This window comes from Tenrec ecaudatus, chromosome 2 (assembly GCF_050624435.1).
Source record: "Tenrec ecaudatus isolate mTenEca1 chromosome 2, mTenEca1.hap1, whole genome shotgun sequence".
In the NCBI taxonomy this organism is placed as follows: domain Eukaryota; kingdom Metazoa; phylum Chordata; class Mammalia; order Afrosoricida; family Tenrecidae; genus Tenrec; species Tenrec ecaudatus.
Genome location: NC_134531.1, coordinates 136,733,311 through 136,739,310, shown reverse-complemented (window position 1 = coordinate 136,739,310; position 6,000 = coordinate 136,733,311).

Here is a 6,000-nt window from a genome sequence, read left to right as displayed (position 1 = left end):
GCTTTCCTCTGAAAGAGATTTTTGTTTTGCGGTGAGAACTGGCCTGGCCTGGCCAGGCGCTGGAGCCAGCCCCAGGACTACAAACCCTTTCATGTGACAAGCTCACAGAGGGAGCAGGGTGAAGCAGGCCTGCCAGCAGCAGGCCCTCCCCATTGCGAGCCTCAGGAGGCGGTCATTTGCATATTCTCCATTCATCTGGGCCTTGAAAGAAAAGGAGTCCCAGTACTGGAGCTCAGGGGCCCTGCTCTAGCCCGGCCATCCTTAACCCTGCGGACTCCCTGGGCAACAGCAGGGGCAGTGAGGGACGTCCAGAGACAGACTGGGGAGGCTGATGGTCCCTGCAGCATTTAGAAGAGGGATTTTGTCAACTGTGTGAAGAAGCCAGAAAAGATGGCATCTCCATCACTCGACCCATCATGCTGATCTGTCTACCACCTGCAGTTGTTTTTGCCAGACTTTACCTTTAGCCAAAGGCAAAACCCTCTTCTCTCTATGAACTATCCAATGTAGGAAAAGCAGAGTGTCTGGAATGGGGGTAAAGGCACCGTGTTGGTTTCGGGCTGCAGCAGTGGGCCTTTCCGGCAAGGATCTAAAGGCTCTGCTCGCCTGGAAACAAAGCCAGGGCAGGACACTGGGGCTTGGTAGCTGGTGGCAGCCAAGAGGATGTCAGGCCCGAGGCATGTGCAGTATAGGCGCACACATTCACAGAACCAGCCACCACATTGTTGCTTCTGCAACTGAAGGCCGTTGTCTTCCCAGTCCTCAGTGGGATGCCCCCAAGTCCTTGTATGCTCTTCTTGTGACTCAGGTGTAGCCTCTCCTTTGAGCACCCCTCCACCCTGCCCCGGATCCCTCTCGTATGGACTCCCCATCCTGGATGAGGATGTGCCCAGGCTGAGTCTTTTCAGCCTCTCTCGTCCAGCCCAGGGTGTTCTCGTCAGATCTCCCTCGCTCCCTTAGCTCAGTGACTCCCAACCATATTGTAGTAGCGCCTCCCTCCACTGAAGAGCTTCCCAAAGCTGAGAGAGGCCACCCCTGTCCTACCTGGACCCCGGCCACCTGCAGCAGAGCTAAGGGCCGGATGCTGCCAGGTATAGCTCACATGCCCTTTACCAAGCCCCAACCTGCGTAGTAGGTGTGGGCCCGAGATGGAAATGGGTCACCAGCACCGCGCGCAGCCAGGACACTGGCAGCTCTACTGTGGACATGACCAGAAGGGAAAAGATCCTGTTACCACTGCAGGGTATGGCTCCCTGCACCGTGGGGTCTGGCCAGGTGTCGCTCTGCCTATGTGCGAGTCAGCCCTCGGCCTGTTCCGGGTCGGGTAGGGAAGGAAGATGAGGTCCGGCCATGTTCACTCTCACCAGTATGAGTGGTTCTGTGAACATCTCCAAGGCGACAGCTGCCATCAGCTTAGCTTCTCCTGCCTACTTCTTGGTAAGGGCGACCTTTATCTCTGAGCTCGTGAAAGACACGGTGTTCCTGTGTCTGGGCCTCCGTTCTCAAAGCTATTCATATACTTTTTTTAAGTTCCTGAAAGTGTTGCTGCAGCCCTGCTTCTGGATGTGATCGTCAGGAATACAGGCCTCCATTCTCTGGGGTGAGTGAGCTCCTTGAGAGGTGCCGGCATGACCCTGAGGTCGGAGGGGCCAGAGACTGACTGAGTCAACAGCCAGCATGCTCCCAGCAAGTGAGGTTGTTAAGGCAGGTGGCCCTGGTACTTAGTCGTGGCTGGCTTTGGTTGGACGTTTCCACATTCAAGAGGCTCAACTGGACCTTCAGAGAGGCTTGCCCACCACTATGTGACCCACTATGCCACCTGTCAACCCCATATCGCAGCCCCCCCCCACCTCTTATAAGGATGTGCAGTGGCTTGGCCCCATCCCTGTCTAGTCATCTGCGGTTCTGGGAATCACAATCGGACCATGCAGAGGAGTTTGCATCCTGGGCAGAGCAGTGCGTGACAGGCAGGGGCTGTGCCGCTGTGGCTGCGTCTCTGTGGATCAGGGTCACACAGGTATGATGGAGGGGTTTGTGCTTTTTTTTTTTGTTGTATGACTTGAACATTTAAAATTTTATTTCCGTGTGTTGGTTTTTTAATTTTTGTTTTTTATCGTTTTATTAGGGGTTCATACAACTCTTATCACAATCCACACATACATCAATTGCATAAAGCACATTTGTACATTCATTGCCCTCATCATTCTCAGAACATTTGCTCTCCACTTAAGCCTCTGGCATCAGGTCCTCATTTTTCACCTCCCTTCCCTCTCCCCCTCCCTCATGAACCCTTGATAATTTATAAATTATTATTTTGTCATATCTTGCCCTGTCCGACGTCTCCCTTCACCCCCTTTTCTGTTGTCCGTCCCCCAGAGAGGAGGTCACATGTAGATCCTTGTGATCAATTCCCCTTTAGAAGTTTGTGCTTTCCTTCAACCAGCAGCTGGGCCAGACACTTCCTGGCGCAAGGGCTGCTCCCAGGCCCTGGGTACCACCCTGTGGCACCTATTGGCTTTCTGCAGACAGGGCCTTTGTTGTGGCACAGATATTGTGCCCAGAAGCCACCTAAGAAGCATGAAGGGAGGTGTTCAGGTGATTTAAAGACATTTCTGAAGATGCCTGGAGAACGACACGGGTCTTCCCAGAAGGGAGGGAGAGGTCTTGACAGGCAGACAAGGTCTCCTTTGTCCATGTCAAAGCTCCCCTGGGGTGGCTTGGGGGGAGTGGGGTTGGAGCAGGGTTCAAGACAGACCAGTTGGTGCTGAGTTCCTGATGAGGGCAGGAAGCTCTTCCCTGCCCAGGTGGTGGGGTGAGTGGGAAGGTGTCGCAAGGCCCGTGGGCTCTAGAGTTGCCAGGAAGGTTATGCAAACAATTCTGAGCGGAGAGTCCAGAGCAAACCCAGCACAAGGGGCTTTTGCCTTGGACACGCTTTTGCGGGGAAGGTGAGTTGGGTTTGGATGGACATTGGCCCAGACAGGGCAGCCTTAGTGTGGGTAGGCTAGTGGGGGTGGGGGGTATTGGAGGTCAGGGGGAGGAGTGGTGAACTGGGTCCTGTGGCCTGCCACCTGCCACCCCATGCCTACTTCGTGTCCAGCCACCTGCTGGCTGAAGAAGTAGGAACCGCACCCCACCCCACCCTCCTGCCCCACCCTGCACACTGTGCCAACAGACCCGGTGGTTGTGCGGGTTAGAAGGCCCTGGGACCTCCGTGTCAAGGCTGGCAGGAGGGCTGCAGAAATTCACAGCCCAGCTTGGGTTCCATCAGGCCTGGGTGTGGATTCCAACTCTTGGAATAGCCTCTGGGAGGGGGGGGGGGAAGGAGGGGGGCTAGTGTGCTGCCTTGGAGGCCTGTGGGGGAGGGGAGACTGATCCTGCACCTGCTGACTGATCCTTGGTCTCCAGAGTCCCCAGCCCCCAGCTGTCCTATCTGGGACTGCGCCTAGTTTCCTTCCTCTCCCCAAGTAGAGTACACTAGTGTGACCTTACAGAGGTGGGGGCAGAGACTCCCCTGGGAGAGACAGGGGGGGCGGTGACATCTGCTGGTGGCTGTTGCAGCTTCTCACCGGGCCATCCCGTGCCTTGCTTCCTCGGCCACGCCAACCATGCAGGCTGACGGCAAGGCCCTGGTCCGGCCCCTGGATGGAGCCATGGATGGCTCTGTAAGGAGGCTTTGTCCTTGTCATTGGGCAAACTCTCCTCGGACTGGGAAAAGCACGGGTGTGAGCGGAGAGTTCCGGCAGAGAGAGGGTTATTGCTGGCTTGCTTGGTTCCCAGTTACTCAGAGCCAGTGTAGCCGTGTGCAGATTTGTGTGTATGTGTGTGTGTGTGTGTGTGTGTGTGTGTGTGTGTTGGCGCGGGGGGGGGGGTGGGTGGGAACTGGGCAGTGAGAGAGGGGTGTCTTGAGGGACCAGCGGCTCCTCACAGAGCTGATCTGCCTCCTGCTGCTGGCCAGATCTGCTCCCCCAGCCACCAGGGAGCCTCTGCCACCGTGGCGCGGCCGCTTCCACTGCCACCCAGCTTCTCAGAACGGTCAGCTGTTGCCATCGGCTGTCCCCAGGAGGGCAGGCTTGAGTCTGCTTTTGTTCTTCGATCACGATGTGGTAGCCTGTCTCCCTGCGCCCCATAGGCCCAGTAAAGGGAGCTGACTCTTTTGGGACCAGCTCAGGCGCCTCCCCCAGGCCAGGAGCCCGCTGGAAAGGCAGGGTGTGTGTGCGTCTACTTTTGCAAGTTGTCTTTGAGCCTTCTTGGCTGGCAGAGCGACGGCGGATGGAGTAACTGCCTCAGCTAACTGCTGTCTGCTGGATGTTCCCCTTACTGCACGCCTGGCACTGCAGCCCCTGAGTGTCCGTGAGCTCCTTTGAGATGTGGCCCTGAGGGCTGAAGTGACTTGCCCAAGGTCAAGAGTCTGAGTCAGGATTGGACCAGGTCAGTCCAGCCCCCAGACACTTAGGGTCTTTTGCTCAGTTTTTTGCTAAGAACCCTGGACTCTGGGAGATGCTCGCCTTTTCCTTTGGGGTTCTTCGTTGGGGAGTTGAGGGGCTTCTTGGGTGACTTTTTTGTGGCTTAACTTGTGTTTCCCCACTATCTTGGAAGGCCTCTGAGGTTGGCAGAGGCCAGAAAATGGCACCCCCTCTCGCTGCCCCACTGCCCTAGGCTATTGCAGAGGGAAGCCACCAGTGGGGTGCTAGGGGCTGGGGAGAGAAGGATGGGGAGATCCCGGAGGGCCTTGGTCCTAAGGCAGTGAAGGGCCAGCTCTGGAGACAGTGGTGTGACACGGTGTTGACATCAGCGGATCAAGAACAATAACGGGTGAGTGTAAGCACCAGAGCAAGGAAGCCCATGCGGAGCTGGTGTGGGAGTCTGGGCGCACGCACCTGGTGGCGGCTGGACACAGCCAGGGGCAGTGCGAGTGGAGAGGAGGGAGCTTTGGGAGGTGTTTAGGACATAATCCTGCAGAGCCGCCCGACTCTGTTGTGAAAGTCTGAGCTCTGGGGTCAGGAGACTGGACCAACAGCGGGTGCTCAAAGCCCTACCCCGGGTCCCAGGGTCATTTCTACAGAACACATGCCCTGGGGCTCTGCCTCTGCCAGCCGGCCACCTGGGAGCCAACGTGCTTCTCAACAGAGCTTCCTTCCTCACCTCCCCAATCTCTCTTGGGTTTGGAGATCTGTGGCTTTACTTGCCACCTGCCATGAGGGTAGGTGGAAGTCCCTGTTCCCCTGGCCTGTGCCATCCCCCTGGCATTCCGAATCGGCCCCTGCCAGCAGAAAAAAAGGCATAGGATGTGGCAGGAGGTTAGAGCCGATTTCCTGCTGAGGGCTGGGTCCTCCTGCCAGGTGGGTATTTACAAACACAGCCGCTTACCTGGCAACACCAGCACTGCTGATTCCTCAGGGTGCCCGCCACCTCTACACTGCTGTCGCCAGGAGAGCCTCTTTGGGCGTGGAAGGAGGCGGCCGTGGTCCAGACCCCAGAGACCACTGAGCGCAAGCCAGACCTCCACTGTTGAAAGAGTGGAGGTCAGAGGAGGCCAGAGCTTGGTGAAGTCAAGAAGGGAGACCTGATTCCAAGGCTTAGACTCTGCCCTGGACCGTGCCAAGTCCTTAAACGGTGCAGGCTGCCTCTGAGGCCACTGTCCTCAGAGGACCCCCAATCCAAGCTCTGCCCTGCCGTGGCTCCTGAGGCTGCTAACAAAATGAAACAGCACAGAGTAAATGCCCATAGTCCTGACTCCGAGAGCCCCTCTGGCCACTGCCCAGCCAGGGGCCACACAGTCCCAGGCTCAGGGCCGGAGGAGCTGCAGGCTTTCCGGCACCGGGTACAGCGGGCTACAAGAAGTGCGTGGGGAAATGTCATTGGGAGATGGTGGAATTCCTCCACAGAGGAGTCTGCGCCCTTTTCCTGCCACCCTCCGTCAACTAGGCCTGTGGGCTTCCTGAAGGAACAGCCCCACCTGGGAGAAGATGGAGGGTCGCTGATGTGAGGTCAGGAGAGGGA